The sequence below is a fragment of the Ambystoma mexicanum genome, chromosome 3q (genome assembly GCF_040938575.1).
Source record: "Ambystoma mexicanum isolate Mex_15411 chromosome 3q, UKY_AmexF1_1, whole genome shotgun sequence".
In the NCBI taxonomy this organism is placed as follows: domain Eukaryota; kingdom Metazoa; phylum Chordata; class Amphibia; order Caudata; family Ambystomatidae; genus Ambystoma; species Ambystoma mexicanum.
Genome location: NC_090926.1, coordinates 163,364,656 through 163,382,916, shown reverse-complemented (window position 1 = coordinate 163,382,916; position 18,261 = coordinate 163,364,656). Strand labels below are relative to the sequence as shown.

The following is an 18,261-nucleotide window of genomic DNA, read 5'->3' as shown; positions in this document are numbered from 1 at the left end:
AAAACGCTTTGATACCTTAAGACAAAAACGCCCTATTCAACCTTCTACTCCACGAATGCTAGTTCCACGGAATTATCATCCTCGGATGTCGACACAATAGAAAGTGAGAGTGAACAACCCTCCAGAAAATTACATTTTTTAGAAAAATGAGGCTGCTGGGCACGGATGGCAGATTAAACAATGGCAAAAAAACAAGAGGCAGAGGACAAGGCAAAGTATCAGGCCAAAGAGGAAGAAATAAACAAGGAGGGGAAGGCGCTGCATCTACAGCAAATGTGGACAACGCTCTGGAACAAAGAAATGAATTCAACCACCTCTGTATTACCAGACATGTCCATTATTAACCTCTCTACACATGTGCTTACCCCAGTAGAAGTACAGGTTTTACAACAGGGTTTGAACATTTGTCCAACATCTGTTTATATCTAAGCCGAAACCCGCATTGATTTTGATAAATGCATGCGCAAAATCACGCAAAAAAAATTCTTTGCCATGTACCTGCCTAAATTCAAGCTGAAAGTTTGCCACCCAGGACATACTGATGTCTCGATCCAGGACACTCTCACCTTACATAACCTTGTAGATTTGGAACTTGAAAATGTAGACTGTGCCAGTACTATGGATCATGATTTTGAACCAATGAATGCTGACACCAGTTGGCCAGGGAAAACAGAACAAAAGGTTAAATCCCGATTCAACCCTATGTTTAATCTGGAAGGACATGTAGAGGCTTTCCAAGACCTGGTTATTAATGATCTTAAAAAGATTCGGAAAAAGTGGGCTCCATTGAGAACAAATCTAACCCCGCTACAACAACGCACAGTGAAACAACTCGGTGCAATGACGTATTATATAATCAAACCGTCAGATAAGGGGACTAACATAGTAATTATGAAGCGACATGACTACATCAAGGAGGCCCACAGACAATTAATGGACAAAAACTGCCATGCTAAACTACAGGGCGATCCTTCACCGGCCATGAGTGTTCTATTATGTGAACTTTTACAAACTTGGAAGGAGAGAGACTTGTTACATGAAGACACCTGTACATTCTTACAACCCAAATTCCCTATCATTCCAACAATTTACTTTCTGCCCAAAGTCCATAAGAGCTTGACTAAACCCCCAGGCAGACCAATAGTTACACTATGCGGGGCATTGTTGGAAAATGTCTCACGTTTTGTTGATGAGACATTGGTTACTTTTGTGACAACTTTGCCTTCCTACTTAAGATACACTAAAGATTTCTTGAGTAGGATAGAAGGTATACCATGGGAATCATCTTACTTACTAATGACATTGGATGTGGTCTCCCTTTATACATCAATTAGACACTCTGATGGCCTTAAAGCATGTGAGCACTTTTTGTATACCAGGTCCATGAACTACCTCGAACATGGTCTCATGATATCAGAGAAGGTTAAACTCTGCCTAACTAACAATTGTTTTCTTTTCAACAAAGAGTTCTTCATTCAGCTCCAAGGCACTGCTATGGGCACAACGTTCGCTCCATCGTATGCGAATTTGACAATGGGCTGGTGGGAGAAGTTTGTTGTCTGGCATCCCAGAAATAGCAAACATACAGATAAAATAGCACTGTGGGTATGCTACATTGATGATTTGTTTGTAATTTGGGACGACACAGATCAGGAATGGCTTGATTTTGTTAATGCTTGAACATCGATTAGCTAAATTTACAATTTACTGAGAGTCACAGCAAGACAGATATTATATTTCTGGATATTGCAGTCACTGTGGATCAAGGCAAACTTACTACCAGTTTATATAGGAAGCCTACTAGCTCAAATATTCCAATACATGCGAAGAGCAGCCATCCCACAGCCCTAAAGTGGAGTATCCCCTATGGAGAATGTATTTGCATTCGTAGAAACTATTGAAATATTAATACCTTCGATAGCGAATGTGCCTCGATGGCTCACAGGTTCAAGAATCGAGGATATCCCATTAAAGTACTTGAGAGAGCTTTTCTAAAAGCAAGAGATATGTATTGTTCTTCATTATTGGTTTCCAATACTGCACAAGCCAAGATCGTACACAATGCAGGTACACGTCTTATCTTGACCTACGGTAATGGTGCCCAGAATATTCGCCAGGCAATACAGAAACACTGGTACATTCTTAAGTTGGATGAACATCTTGGCGATATTTTGGCGGCTAAAGTGAACATTACATTCCGTAGGTCATCTTCATTTAAAGATACCCTCGTACCCAGTTTCATGAGTCCTCTTTGTGATCAGTTGGGGCCAGTTGGATGATTATCAAAAGACTGGGCTTCCAAAAATGTTCTAAATGTAAAGCATACATCTAAGCTGTGAATACTATCTGCTATTTACATCCCATTTTAGGAGAGAACATTAAGATTTTATCTAGGAATACCTGTGAAACTGAATATGTGGTCTACATGTTAAACTGCCCATGTAACAAGTGGTATGTCGGAAGTACCAAAGGAAAACTGAAATTTAGGGTGCTACAGCACATCAGAGCAATTAAAAATGCTGATCCAACTTACCCAAGAATGAACATGGTGGTAAATTGGAGGGATTTACCTTTTTTGGAATACATACAGTCACCAAACCACCTAGAGGTGGCAACCGCGAGCTCACATTGAGACAATTGGAAACCAAATGTATTCTGGACCTCGAGACAAAAAAAACCAGGGGTCATAACCTCGATGAGGAGCTATATACTTTCCTGGGTACATGAGGTCCTCTGCAGATCCTTTCTTTGAATTGCTTGTATTAGATTTCACATGTATTTAGTTGACGCTATATACCCCAGGAATTTACTGGGCAATATATATATTAATTTTTTGATATATTATGTTGAAGGGTATCTGTGAACTCTATGCACGAGCACTTTAGTCTATTATCTTTGGTAGACGATTTATCTGGTGTTGACAAATATGTAATCATGGTTCAAGTTGCTTCTTTTTCAGAATGAGTGTTTTTTGGAATATTTTTTGAATTTTGTAAGTGTGTTCAGGTTTTGGTACTTATTTGCAGTGGCCCTTCCAACACAGAGATTCTTGGACTTCTTTTATTCTGTTTAATTGATAATATCTGCGACAATCCACATGAGGTCCTGCATATAGGGTTTTTTAACTCTATTTGTAATATTTTCTAAGAGGTATTAATATGGGCAAGCATTCAACAAATATGATTAATAGGCATTTTTATGACTATAGATATTCTATGCACTAAGCAATTTAGAGCACAGCAATATTTGCACCACTATGCACTTTATAAAAAGAAAGTACATCTTTTTTCAAAAGCAGTCCATGCATGCACTCAAGGCTCTGAAAAAAATAAATTAAATAAATTAAAAAGGGATATTCGGTAATTTAATACAATGAGGGCACTAATGGCCATACATATATATAGGATTGAGGAGCTTTACATTTGTATTAGAGTTGCATGCATGGACGAAGAGCACTATGCACTTTATTTTTGCTGCTATGCAAATTATTGCTGCTATAATGTATTTTGTACATGTTTACATATTCTTTCTTTTGCGTATTTGCACATCCCAAAAAATAGGTAATACTAATTACAATGCCATTGTTTGATACTTGCCCTTACTAAGATGCTTTTTGAGCAGATAATGCCATCTCTTGTTGTATTACATATTGAGATACAGCATCTAATCACAAGACTTGACACACGCAGGTCAGCATCATGTTGTTCCAGCTGAGTATAAGCATTAGAGCTTATTAACATTTCGCCAAGGCTGCTTTTTCGTTTTTATTTAGCAGTGACCAGCTCCATTTCCCATTATGGAGGCAGGTGAGTGGAGCAGCGATGCGCGGCGCCCATTTTGGGCCAAAAACACTTGAAAAAGTGTCTGCATTCCCTACGAGCCCCAGCCACCATTTCCTGGTCTCTCCCCCTCCAACCCGCCTCCCATCCCGCCCACGGGCAGTGATTGGCTGCCTAGCGTGCAGCATCGGGGCCCAACGCTCGCATGCTCCCACCAGCTCCATTTCCCAAAATGGAGGCAGGTGAGTGGAGCAGCGATGCGCGGCGCCCATTTTGGGCCAAAAATACTTGAAAAAGTGTCTGCATTCCCTACGAGCCCCAGCCACCATTTCCTGGTCTCTCCCCCTCCAACCCGCCTCCCATCCCACCCACGGGCAGTGATTGGCTGCCTAGCGTGCAGCATCGGGGCCCAACGCTCGCATGCTCCCACCAGCTCCATTTCCCATTATGGAGGCAGGTGAGTGGAGCAGCGATGCGCGGCGCCCATTTTTGGGCCAAAAACACTTGAAAAAGTGTCTGCATTCCCTACGAGCCCCAGCCACTACTTCCTGGTCTCTCCCCCTCCAACCCGCCTCCCATCACGCCCACGGGCAGTGATTGGCTGCCTAGCGTGCAGCATCGGGGCCCAACGCTCGCATGCTCCCACCAGCTCCATTTCCCATTATGGAGGCAGGTGAGTGGAGCAGCGATGCGCGGCGCCCATTTTGGGCCAAAAACACTTGAAAAAGTGTCTGCATTCCCTACGAGCCCCAGCCACCATTTCCTGGTCTCTCCCCCTCCAACCCGCCTCCCATCCCACCCACGGGCAGTGATTGGCTGCCTAGCGTGCAGCATCGGGGCCCAACGCTCGCATGCTCCCACCAGCTCCATTTCCCATTATGGAGGCAGGTGAGTGGAGCAGCGATGCGCGGCACCCATTTTGGGCCAAAAACACTTGAAAAAGTGTCTGCATTCCCTACGAGCCCCAGCCACCATTTCCTGGTCTCTCCCCCTCCAACCCGCCTCCCATCCCGCCCACGGGCAGTGATTGGCTGCCTAGCGTGCAGCATCGGGGCCCAACGCTCGCATGCTCCCACCAGCTCCATTTCCCATTATGGAGGCAGGTGAGTGGAGCAGCGATGCGCGGCGCCCATTTTGGGCCAAAAACACTTGAAAAAGTGTCTGCATTCCCTACGAGCCCCAGCCACCATTTCCTGGTCTCTCCCCCTCCAACCCGCCTCCCATCCCGCCCACGGACAGTGATTGGCTGCCCCTCATCTCATAACCAGCCCTCCCAGGGCAGCCCTCTGCCCGGTAGCCCCTGCGGCTAAGGGCCCCATGGCCAAGGGCAGCTCCCACTAGGGCGGCTCCAGAGAGTGTCTGCAGGTGTCAGCAGGGGAAGCCAATGAAGCCACCAGACACCAACAAAACTGTAAGTGCTGGCATGGGTGGGGAGTAGAGCAATTACTCTACTCCAGAAAGCTCCTGCCACTCTAATTTACCTTTCAATGGCCTGCAGTATAATGTTAACCAGTACCACACCCCGAGAGAACCACAAAGATTAGCCTGCACCAAATCTAACACTGCACTTAGATGGTACTCTCAACCTTAGCCCGCATCGCATCTAGGTAGAAATAATGATTGTTAGCATATGCCACACTTAGATGAATCTCAAGTTTAGTCTGCGCCAAATCTAGACAGAAATGTAATTGTCAGCAAAAACCGCACCTAGATGGCATTTCAGAAATGTGATTGTTAGCATATGTGATTCCTAGCATGCACCACAATTAGAATTATGAACCTAGCTTGCGCAGCATCTAGATAGAAAGGTGACTCTAAGAAAAGCTGCATTGAGAAGTGTACCCAATTGCCTATGTGTATTTAGAAGTTGTGCCCAATAGCCTCTCTGAGAAAGTTGCATTTAGAAGTTGTGCCCAATAGCCTCTCTGAGAAAAGTTGCATTTAGAAGTTATGCCCAATAGCCTCTCTGAGAAAAGTTGCATTTAGAAGTTGTGCCCAATAGCCTCTCTGAGAAATGTTGCTTTTAGAAGTTCCCACCATATTGTATGCTTAGCATACTCCAATGATTTAGTCCTATTAGACTGCACCTTGTCCTGGTAAGCAAGATCAGCAGGAGAATTGTGGAAATATTCCACAGTTAACCAGTTGTCGATACATCTAAATACAACTCAGATCATCTTATTTTCAAATGGGAAAATATTTAGAAGTTGTGCCCAATAGCCTCTCTGAGAAATGTTGCTTTTAGAAGTTGTGCCCAATAGCCTCTCTGAGAAATGTTGCTTTTAGAAGTTTACCCAATAGCCTATGTGTATATAGAAGTTGCGCCCAATAGCCTCTATGTATTTAGAAGTTGTGCCCAATAGCCTCTCTGAGGAAAGCTGCATTTAGAAGTGTACCCAATAGCCTATGTCTATTTACAAGTTGCGCCCAATAACCTCTCACCTACCACTGAGAAAAGTTGCATTTAGAAGTGTACCCAATAGCCTCTCTGAGAAACGTTGCATCTAGAAGTGTACCCAATAGCCTGTGTATTTAGAAGTTGTGCCCAATAGCCTCTGAGAAAGTTGCATTTAGAAGTTGTGCCCAATAGCCTCTGAGAAAGTTGCATTTAGAAGTTGTGCCCAATAGCCTCTCTGAAAAAGTTGCATTTAGAAGTTGTGCCCAATAGCCTCTATGTATTTAGAAGTGTACCCAATAGCCTCTCTGGGAAAAGTTGCAATAAGAAGTGTACCCAATAGCCTATGTGTATTTAGAAGTTGTGCCAATAGCCTTTCTGAGAAAAGCTGCGTTTAGAAGTTGTGCCCAATAGCCTCTCTGAGAAAGTGACATCTAGAAGTTGTGCCCTATAGCCTCTCTGAGAAAAGTTGCATTTAGAAGCGTATCAAACAGCCTATGTGTATTTAGAAGTGTAGCTGGTTCCAGTATGGTCTGGAATGCAGGGAACGTTTGGAAGAGCATGTAAACCCACCATATCACACCCCACGCTTACTCTCTCCTCTACATCACCACTCAAATAGAACACAGAGATACTATGACACCATTCGGTATAACTGTTCTCATACCAACACTTCTCGCTCACTCCCCATCACTCTAAGTAAACACCGCTGGTTACACACCCCCCAGCCAGGCGTTCTCCTCAGGCCTAACGCAGCCACAGTCGGTCTGGATAAATCCTGCCAGAACTAACACATACCCCTGACATCAACCACCACACCTACCGCTAAGAAGCAGCTATTTCACGAATAACGCACCAGCTGCACACATACCCGGTGCGCACACGCACCGTTTGACCCTCCCCACTCTCTCGATTGACTTGAACTTCGGTTCCCAAGGGCGTTCAACCTACCAGCGCCTTCAGACCATACCAATGGTATATAAGGCGCTATATAAGTGCAAAATAACAATAACAATAACAAGTAGGTTGCAGCACACGAGCCTTTGGATTTTACGCAATGTCACTCAATATACATCAATTCAGCATGAACAAGGCGATTGTTTCATCTGCAAGTTGTTTTATTTATAATGGCAACAGCATTACCTCTATTATATTGGTTTTGCAACAGCGGTTTTAGATCAAAACATTTCAGAACTGTCTTTCATGTCTTGCGTGAAAATGTTAATTATGTGCACCAACTCATGTGGATTATATACCATTAAAGTGTTATAAGATGGACGCCTGGTAAAACATGAAAAAAGCGGCAATTAGCAGGTAGAGACTCTCTACTTACTACTAGAGAGTTGCCATGGTTTAAATTGCAGTCCATCATCTGTGTTGTTTGTAACCTACGTGATCAAGCGGTTTGCATACCGCGAAACGCGTCGTTGTTTAGCCAGGATGTTTCCTTTTCCTGACGCATTTGTATGAATAAAGAAATACCGTGTTGACAGGAATCACAGCAGTGTTTTTGTTTTCTTTCCTCTTAATTGCTACAGGGAGATTCGCCCCCTACAGCTGCTCACTGGAGTGCATTCCACAAGCTGCCTTTCTTTTGAAAAGCTTTGCTTTGAAAATATATATATATATATATATATATATATATATATATATATATATATATATATCTTAGAAAAGCGAATGTTAGCCTAGAAACTGCGCTCTGCCTCATTAATGAGCTGGTGCTATTGGGCTAGAGCGGGCTAGGCTCTATAGATTCCAAAAACATGTCAGGAAAGGATGCAGGATAACCAGTTTATGTTACCTCCATATTTAACCATAACTATGCCCAAGCACTCAAGACCAGTTACTGAGTTTAAAAATGTCTTTATTTATTTATCAAAAGTAGTGCACAAATTCATTAAAAAAGCATACAATAAAATGTCTGGATCACGACAAAACACCTACTGGCATCACCAATGACAACAGTTTACCAGCCAGTTTAACGGTGCAGCAAAAGCTTGACAAATTGGAAAGAATTAAGAAAAAGGAGATTTCAAAATGGTGGCAGGCTATGACCTTACAGATGTACTTGGAAGCACAGCGGATACCAAGAGGATTAAGAATTCTAACCATACCTACACATGAAGACATGGATCCGCTACTAATAGAAGAATGGACAACCCATATGAACACATGCTCATTCCGAATGATTGAAAGCCTGATCAAATACGCTAAATTGGATAGAATTAAACTTATGAAAGAAATAGAATCCATGGAAGAACTATTATTTGCCTCAGAAGATGGTGATGAATGCAAGAAGCGTATGACCAGACTAGAAGAAAATCTGGAAAGATTTGAGGGAGAATTACGCACAAGAAAACAGCTCAAATTTAAACGAGACAGGCTGGACTATGAGCAAGGCAGAATATACACATTTGCCAAAAGATTCGATGGGCCAATAAAAGCAAGAATGGAACAAAAGAATCCCCCAATGACACAAGACAAAGCATCTGTGGAAGATCCTAGTAGCTCAGAAGTTGACCTCTCAGATTCTGATGGAGCTCAATCAACAAAAAAGTTGAACTTTTTAGACGAGTTCAAATTGCTCCATATGGACAGCAGAATGGACAGAAGAGGACAAGGCCAATCAGCCGGTCGAGGAAGAGGAACAAGAGGAAAAATGGGAAGAGGACAACCAGGCGGGGCAGTCGGACAAAACGAGGAATATCAAATTGGAAGGGCCACAAGATCTGGGAATAAACAGAAGGGGAAACCGAGGGGCAAAACCACAAACAGCTGAAAATATTTAACATTTCGGCGAGAAGCCTCACCCAGATGGAAACATCAGTCCTTTCATTAGGACTATCATACAGCCCAACCTTTGCCTATGACCACACATCTGCCAGAATAGATCTTTTCAAATTTACGCGAAAACTGAAACTCACCAAATTTTTCTCAACTCAGGTTGGGCACCAAACCAAGAAGAAAGATCTAGACACAGAAATAGCCTCCATCTTATCAGAAAAAGATTTAGCCACCTTACTCTGCATAGAAGAACTGGACTCCACACATAATTCTGGCATCATGTACACAGAGATAATGGAGGACAATGTGCTGGCAGAACGATATGGCATAAACACTAACATGAGTTGCTTCAGCAAATTCAAGCCTAAATCAACCTTCTGCCCCAACATTGAATGTAGCCCCATTGATATTTTTGAAAAATTGGTGATGAGAGATCTTAAAAATCTTTCAAATTCGACAAAATTGGGATTCAAAAATCTTAGTCCCACACAAATATGTGCGCTGGAAACATTGAAAAACGACCGCAACATAGTCAACCGACCCTCAGATAAGGGAGGCAGTATAGTTGTCATGGATAGCAACAGCTACTCTAAAGAAGCTAAGCGACAACTTGATGACATGTCATGTTACGAACCGGCGGACAAATCGATCCTAGCAATCACCAACAATGAATATTATGAATTATTATTTCATTGGTGTGAAGAAGATCTACTAAATGAAGATGAATATCATTTCCTCAAAAACGCGCATGCTATTACTCCTATGATCTATTTCAATCCAAAGATCCACAAAACTTTGACGGATGCTCCAGGACGTCCTATAGTTTCATCAATTGGTAGTCTTTTGGAAAATACTTCCAAGTTCCTGGACTATTTTCTTCAGCCATTTGTGTTAAGTCTCAATTCATATATTCGAGACACATCAGATCTTTTACTCAAATTGAATGAGGTTAACTGGGAGCCCAATTACTTTCTTGTCTCCCTAGACGTTGTGTCCTTGTACACTTCTATAAAACACCGGCATGGATTGAACGCATGCCGGTATTTTTTGCACAGCAGATCTGTAAGTTATCGACAGCACAATAAGATGCTGCTAGAAATGCTGAAATTCTGCCTGGAGCACAATTTTGTCTTGTACAATAATGCCATATATAGACAAACCCAGGGTACAGTTATGGGGTCTTGCATGGCACCCACTTACGCCAATCTCTACATGGGGTGGTGGGAAACGACAGTTGCGTGGAGTGAAGAGCTGGAAAAATTTACTAAGCATATAGTGGTGTGGCATCGATTTATTGATGATTTATTCCTGATATGGGATGGCACTGATGAAGATTTAGAGGAGTACATTACTATCCTCAATACAAATACATTTAACCTAAAATTAACCAGTACTGTGAGTAAAAAAGCATTGGTTTTTCTAGATGTCACACTATGTATTGATTGGAATGAATTAATAATTACGCTGTTTAGGAAAGAAACTAGCTCTAACTCCATGCTTCATGCTCGTAGCCACCACCCTATAGCCCTTAAAAAGTCGATACCTTATGGAGAATTTCTCAGGGCTAAGAGAGCATGTAGTAAAGAGGCAGATTACCAAAAAGAATCGAAAAACATAGGTAATAGATTTGTGCACAGAGGATATTCGAAAAACATAGTGACAGAATGCTTTGAGAAAGCAGACAAACTATCAAGGAGAGATTTATTCAAACCAAATCCGAAGCCCAAAAATGAAACCATAAGATTCATAACAGGCTACAACCAGCAAGCCAAACACATTAGAGCAATTATGCAGAAACATTGGAATATATTAACAACTGATAATGATCTCTGCAAAGTATTGGAGCCTAAACCTAGTGTGACCTTCCGTAGAGCTCCAACGCTGAAAAATATTTTGGCACCAAGCACTGTGGTAACTGATGAAATACAATCAAGCTGGCTTCTTAGGAATCATGAAACTGTGGGTTTTAAGAAATGTGGTAAATGTAAGATGTGCAAATATGTCTCCAAAGAATCTCCAATTAATGTTAACGGGAAACAGTGCAAATATAAGCAAATAATAACGTGCCTAACTAAATTTGTAGTCTACATAATAACATGCAGCTGTGGATTTCACTACATAGGATCCACTATAGGCCCACTGAAACTGCGAATCCTGCAACACTATAGAGCAATCAAAAATGGAGACCTAACATACCCGCTGGCGGTACATTTTGGTGAAAAACATAATAGTAATGTATCTGAAATGAGCTTTGTAGGATTAGCACATATACAAGAGGCTTGGCAATAGAGAATTAAAGTTACGTCAGTTAGAAGCCAAACTCATTTGCAAATTTGACACCTTAAAACCCAAAGGTTTGAACGTGGATTCTGAGTTATATGCCTTCTTATATGATTAATTATGCTTTCTCAGTTATCTAGATGCATTACATCGTTTTCTCCTGGTTGTTTTCATCTCTGTGATCTCTCTGCAACTCATTTCACATGTGTTTTCCGAGCTCTCTCACCTAGAGATAAAATGCTATATATGACTTTGCACTAGATGCTCAATGTATATCTTTTTTAGAAATCTCTAAACCTTTGTCTAGCTTTCATGCACCTCTCTTTATACATCTAGAAGATGAATTATTCTATCTTTTAGTGATGAATCAATTAGATGTGACACATTACGTGTCAAATTGGACGCTGATTAATATTATGTGTCCATAGTTTTGATCATACGGGATCAGACTGTCAGGCCTCGGCGTGCTCGCCGCACAGGGTACAGACATTTTCAGGACACTGGTCCTAAAGATAATTGTAGCTCATTTTTAACATTGCACTAGCACTTTATATATGCACTGAGACTGTACAATCACTAGTACTGTAGTATTTGACATAGGACAACATGCACTAGCACTTTCTCTTCATGTCAATGCAGTATTTTATCATTCATGCATTTGCAAAAGCCCGATGAATTTTAAGACCACTAGGACCATAATGCACTGTATTTAGTCTCACAATATATTGTCTTTCCAGTTATGCACATGCATAAATTGGTGAGTTCTGTAATCTACAGAACTAATTAGCACTGTGAGCTGATATGGAATTTACTGAAAGGGTTGCATTTAGTCTGTGTTTTGTGCGAGCGAGCACGGTTGAGGTTTGAAAGGGGCAGCGGCATCCGCTTTTTTGCACTCAATCCATCATGCGGATTGTTTACCACACCCTGAGGAAATTATTTTCTTGCAAGGTGAGGTAACGATTATTATAGCAGCGCACTGGCGCTAAATCTCGGAATGAAGTTGCTGCATTGCATTATCGTTTGGGCATGGGGATTGGACCCCTCCCATGTTTGCTGTATGCACGTTATGGCTAACTACTAAGTTGGCCGTTATACACCAGCTTTTAGCAACTTATACTTATAAGCTGTATTGAATAATGACACACTTCAAGATGGTGGATTTACCATCATACTGAACCATAGAGTTCTGTCATAGTAAACATCTCACTGGTGATCACATGACGTGCAAGCAAATAATGGGAGGAGCCTAACACTCGGCCAGCGAGGCTATTTAACAACGAGAAATCACTAGTTGGAATCAACTATAAGCCTGAAGAAGCTCGCGAGTCGAGCGGAACGAGTGGCGTTTTTCCACCCGTTGGGGTGAGTGTTGCTTTATGCCTGGTCTGACCAGACATTGTATTGTATGCTTTTTTAATGAATTTGTGCACTACTTTTGATAAATAAATAAAGACATTTTTAAACTCAGTAACTGGTCTTGAGTGCTTGGGCATAGTTATGGTTAAAGGTGGAGGTAACATAAACTGGTTATCCTGCATCCTTTCCTGACATGTTTTTGGAATATATATATATATATATATATATTGAAGCACCACATGATTATTTCTGCGCACAAAGTGCCTCGATGCAAGCGGAATCCAGGCATCATCTGATCTGCAGGGTAAGCATCATTACTGCCCTCCTCATGCCCCCTATGCATGATTGCTGTTCAAATTGCCTGCTTACGGCTGCTCCGCGGCCCTACGTATTGCAATTCCAGAGATTCCGACACGAGATAAGTTTTAAAATGGCCACCGGGCCTCAAGCGTCCTGTTGCTAGGCAACTAGGGCCGTTGTTTCCTCTCAACACCGTTGGTTGTCACTGCCTACTTCCGCACCCTCAGGCCGCCGGAAGGCGAGAGCCGGCACATTCTCCAAGGGACTATTAATAAGAATCCCACCTGTGCCTGCACTCCGATGACACCCTGATGCAAGGAGGGGCAGGAGCCCACTCCTTCCATGCCCCTGAAGCGCCACGTGATCATCTCTGCACACAAAGTGTCTTGTTGCGAGCGGAATCCAGGCATCATCTGATCTGCAGGGTAAGCAGCATTACTGCCCTCCTCATGCCCCCTATGCATGATTCCTGTTAAAATTGCCTGCTTACGGTGGCTCCATTGTTTATCGCGACACCATTGGTTGTTGCCGCTTACTTCCGCACCCTCAGGCCACCGGAAGGCGAGAGCCGGCACATCCTCCTAAGGCACACATCACAAGGCACCCGCCTGTCCGAGCCTGTCCAGTGTCTGCACTGGCCAGGGCCGGACCCCCTGCCTGTTTGCGCTCAGATGCTCCTGCATTCCGTGCTGACATCTGCTATCTGGTAGGCCTCCTATCTGCACTGGAGCTCAACGATAAAGTTTCTTGCTCTTTATTCCATATGCCATAATCAAATGCAATACCATACGGGCTGTCTCCCATTACACGCTATCCCACGATTTGGTACTCTCTAGGCCGCCTCTCGTTAACTTATTTTATTTTATTTTGTTTATTTTATTTGTTACACGCCCAGACCCTTGGGTGTCACGGCGTGGTTATAAGACAGCTTAGAAATTAATAACATCATTACATTGGTTACATTACATCATTAGTGGACAGTTGGTGCAAAGATACAATTTACAAATATTCACAATAATATCCAGCGGTACGGAGTCCTGTCTTTAGGTGCTAATATTGGTTAAATAACCATGTTTTTAGCAGTTTCTTATAAGCCGTGAAGGAGGATTCTTTTTTGATATTAATGGGTAGGGTGTTCCAGTGTTTGGGGGCTAGAGTGGTGAAGCTGCTACCCCCAGCTCTAGTGGTTTTGAAGCAAGGGGGAGCCAGGAGGAATTTGTCGTTAGATCTTAGTGATCTCCTGTCAACTTTGAGGTGTAGAGTATTGTTGAGATAGATAGGTCCTTTTTTGGTCAGGCATTTGTAAGCGATACATAATGTTTTAAAGATAATTCTGGCTTTGATAGGGAGCCAGTGGGCTCCCTATCAAAGCTGATTTTTTTATGCCTAGAGCTGCCCTCAAGACTTTGTTTTGCAGTAGTTGCATTTTGGCTAGATTGGTGTTGGATGTGCCTAGTAGTATTACATTGCAATAATCCAATTTCGATAGGACCAGTGCTCTGGCTAAGGTGAGGCAGTTAGCTGTGTTCAGAAATTGTCGGCTGAGAGCAATTAGTTTGGAGGTGTAAGCCATGGAAGAGGCGAGCGCGTTGATCAGTTTAGTCATAGTCAGGCTGGCGTCAATGTACACGCCCAGTGTTTTCACTTGCTTCAGCACGGGGATTTCGATACCATCGATATTGATGCTTGGGTATTCTGGGTGAAGGGTTGCTATTTTGGCTGGAGATCCTACGATGAGGACTTCTGTCTTCTCGTCGTTAAGACATAGGCTATTTAGTGCCATCCAATTTTGTATGATGACGTAAATTGTATTGAATGTTACGGTGTCCTGGCCATAGTTGCCTGTGAGAGGTACAAGGATCTCGATGTCATCCGCAAAATGTGTGTATATGACACCAATATCGTCTAGTGCTGAGATCAAGAGTTTGGTGTACGTGTTGTACAACGTAGGGGAGAGACAAGAGCCTTGGAGCACTCCTATGGGGACTGGGATGGGGTTGGCTACTTCTTTGCCTATGGACACTCTGGAAGTGCGGTCAGTTAAGAAGGATTTCACCCAAGCAGTGGCTTCACTGGAGAAGTTAAACTCTCGGGCAAGTGAGTTGCACAGTTTGCCATGGTCCACCAGGTGAAACGCAGCTGAGAGGTCCAACAGCAGGAGAATGCAGAGTTTCCCAGAATCTCTGACAGCATCCATCTGGATTTTGAGGTCCAAGAGAGCTGTTTCAGTGCTGTGGTTAGGCCTGAAGCCTGATTGTCTTGTGCCGAGGAGCTGGTTAGATTCCAGGTGGGTTTGAATTTGGTTATAGTCTAGATTGTCGATGATTTTGAGTAGAAACAGAACTGTGGTTATGGGGCGATAATTAGTCGGGATGGTGGGGTCTAGATTTGTTTTTTTAGAAGCGGGGTAACCCAGGCTTCTTTGATGCAGGTTGGAACTATATTAGAGTTAAAAGAGGCATTGACAAATTTGGTGATAGTGGGGGTCAGAGTAAAGGCACAGGCTTTGACTAGTTTGGCTGGGAAAGTGTCTCCTTTGCAATTGAACGCTTTTAGTTTGGAGATCGTATCAAATACAAGATCTTGGGAGACGGGTGTGAATTGGAAGGGGGGGTTGGAGTTGTCACTGTATGAGGCACAGGGGTTAGAGGTGGGGGAGTTTTTAACTGCTAGGAGTAGTCTTTTAGAGTTCATTTTATTTTGCAGCACAGCAATTTTGGAGGCAAGTGCATCTTGTATGGTAGTACACCATTCTTTACTCGCGTTGGTGGGTGTGTCAGTCGGACGGGGATTTGCAAGTTCTCTAAGGATAGAGAAGAGCCCTTTGGAATCTGATGCTGCATTGCTGATGCGAGCATTGTAGGCGTTGGCTTTATGGGTGATGATACCTGTTTTGTAGATGGTATTGGCATCTTTGAAGGCTTTTCGCGAGTCAGGGGAGGGGTGTTTATTATGGACATGCTCGAGAGAGCGTTTTTTCCTTCTAAGGGCGACTAGTTCCTCGTTGAACCAGAAGTTAGACTTTTTATTGATGCGTCTTAGTTTGGTGGTGCCTGGTGCTATAGAATCAATCGCTGTGGAGAGGCATTTGTGGTAGTACTCAGCGATGGTAGTAGGATCGTTGCTGAGGATTGAATGGGTATCTAGAATTTTATTCAAAGTGGGGTCAAGGTTCTCCACTGTAAGCTTTTTGGGATTTCTACTTTCAACGGTGTCCATAATTTTGTTCTTCGGCGGGCAGGGATCGTCACTAGTGATAATGAATTCTATGCAGTAATGGTCTGTCCAGCTAAGTGGGGTAATCGGGCCTATAGGGATTTTGGTGTTGAGGGTGAGGATCCAGTCCAGAGTTCTGCCCTTGGTATGGGTGGGGACATTGACGTGTTGGCAGAAATTCATGTCATTAAGTGCCAAGAGAAGGGAGGTTGCTTTAGTGTCTTGGTCATCATTGAAGCCAAGATTCAAATCACCAATGATGATACATTTCGTTTTGTATTTAAGGATGGGAACCAGTATTAGTGGCATGTCTATTTCTGAGTGGCTATTGGTGCTGGGGGTTCTATAGATGAACAGTAGGTTGACTGTGGTGTTTTCATTCAAAGTTAGTTTGGCGAGCATTAGTTTGTATCCTGCGATTATTTCGGTAGAGCTTGATCTTAATTTGAGGGTGTTTTTTGTTATGATGGCAACACCGCCTCCTGGGGAGGTGGTTCTGTCTGATCTGAGAATAGTGTAGTCTGGTGGGATGGCCAATGCTAGCAAAGGACCTGAAGCTTGATGTAGCCAGGTTTCTGTGATTACTAACAGGTCTAAGTCAAGTTCGATGATGAGGTCATGAATTTCGATGGCATGGGCTCCTAGGGAGCGGGCGCTGATAAGTGCATTTTTGAGACTAATGAGAGGCTTGGTATCCTTTATGGGTACATTCTTAATTGGTAGACTACTGGGCTCCGTGTGTTTTCTTGAGGTTTCAGTTGCTATAAAGTGAGTTAGCTTTTTATATGTTCTGGGGGCCATAGGTTTAGGTGGTCTAGGTGGCTTAGTCCTGGTAATGGAATTGTGGTGGGGTACTTTGGTGCGTGCACTTAGTCGGGATGTTCTTTCATATCCTGAGATGGGGTGTGTTTTATTGTTGACTGAGAGTTTGGGGAGTGCGAGTAGATCGTTAAGGAGGGTTGGGGTCGAGAGGTGTTCCTTATTGATTGCGCGGAGGTCCTTGGGGCTGAGAGTGAGATTGGAGAAGAACGGGACGGGGGTATGGCTGGGAGGAAGGGGGTGGGACAAGGGATAGGGTGGTGTCTTGGGCAGGCCAATTTGGTGAGCCCGTTACTGAGGGTAAGGAAGTGGTTGCCAGTGCAGGGGTGTCTGCTTGGACAAGGCGGAATGGGAACATGATGATCAATATCCAACCTATCATGGATAAGAACGTAGGAATGGGGTGGGGCGAGGCTGGGCTCGCTTAGTGTGCACAATTTAGGCTAAGTACAGTTGTCACCAGTAAAATACCAGTAGACTAGAAGCAATAGTCCTAGGTGGGGCACCATTTAGTCGAAATACAGTTGTCACCAGTAAAATACTATTAGGCTAGAAGCAATAGTCCTAGGTGGGGCACAATTTAGTCTAAATACAGTTGTCACACATAAAACAACAATAGGCTAGATGCAGTGGTCCTAGGTGGGGCACGGAATTGGCATGACCACTCACGTACTGGCTGGTGTCAGGGGTGACTAATGACAGGCTCAGGTAATGGCTAGGTCTCAGCTAATATTTTTCAGTTTGAAAAAGACACAATAACATGAGTAGGCAGGCAATACATTATTGAGTTTGAGTGAGCACAGTTGTATAGGTATGCAAACAATATATATTATTACATTTACACATGTAGGTGGGAGGCATGGCGTTGGTTAGGTTGTATGCTAGATAAGTGGCAATTTTCGAATGTAATGCTTGGTAAATGGTGCGATCAGGAAGTAGGGTGCAGTAGCGCTGTATACGGGCTTAAGAGTAGCCAGTAGAATAGTACTAGTAATAGTAGACAACCTTTGCGGTTATCTAAGGGCAGGTGCAGATAGTGAATGGAGAGTTCTGTATGCGCGTCTAAATGTCAGCAGAAGGGCAGTTAGCCAATACACTAGTAATGGGCATAATGCGCTAGATTGTGAAGCGGGCACAAGCAAAGGGACACATCAATTACATCTATGACAGGCAGCTATAGTTACGGCGGTAGTACAGGGTGCAGAGCAAACAGTGTGTGAATCATTTATCAGGGCAGGCAGAGGCCAGCTAAAGTTCAAGTGCGCATGCAAAAGTTAGTTTACAGGCGAGTTCAAAGGCATTGCCGCACGTAAGTAAAAGACGGTT

The 18,261-nt window shown here is 43.2% G+C and overlaps 1 protein-coding gene across 1 annotated transcript in view; it reads right to left on the bottom strand.

Annotated features, from left to right (window-relative positions):
- LOC138582269 (uncharacterized) overlaps positions 1-18,261 on the bottom strand; it is a 239,628-nt gene that overhangs the window by 220,488 nt on the left and 879 nt on the right. The gene's annotated exons all lie outside the window — the stretch shown is intronic.